Raw genomic sequence first — 238 nt, forward strand, 5'->3', positions numbered from 1 at the left:
AGAAGGTTTGACGGGATCGGGACCAAACGCAGGCAAATGCGACTCGTTCAGGAACGGTGATCAGCATGGACTAGTTGGATCGAAGGAACCGTTTCTGTGTTCTGCATGGCTCTTTCTCCTTATTGGAGGAGGAGACTACTGAGATAAGGCATGTCGAAGGCATTGAAGCAAGTTACAGAGATAGAGATGGTAGTCTGGAATGCAGTATATTTCAAATATGTGGAGGGACTATCGGGAA

Source organism: Chiloscyllium plagiosum, chromosome 8, assembly GCF_004010195.1.
Source record: "Chiloscyllium plagiosum isolate BGI_BamShark_2017 chromosome 8, ASM401019v2, whole genome shotgun sequence".
Lineage (NCBI taxonomy): Eukaryota > Metazoa > Chordata > Chondrichthyes > Orectolobiformes > Hemiscylliidae > Chiloscyllium > Chiloscyllium plagiosum.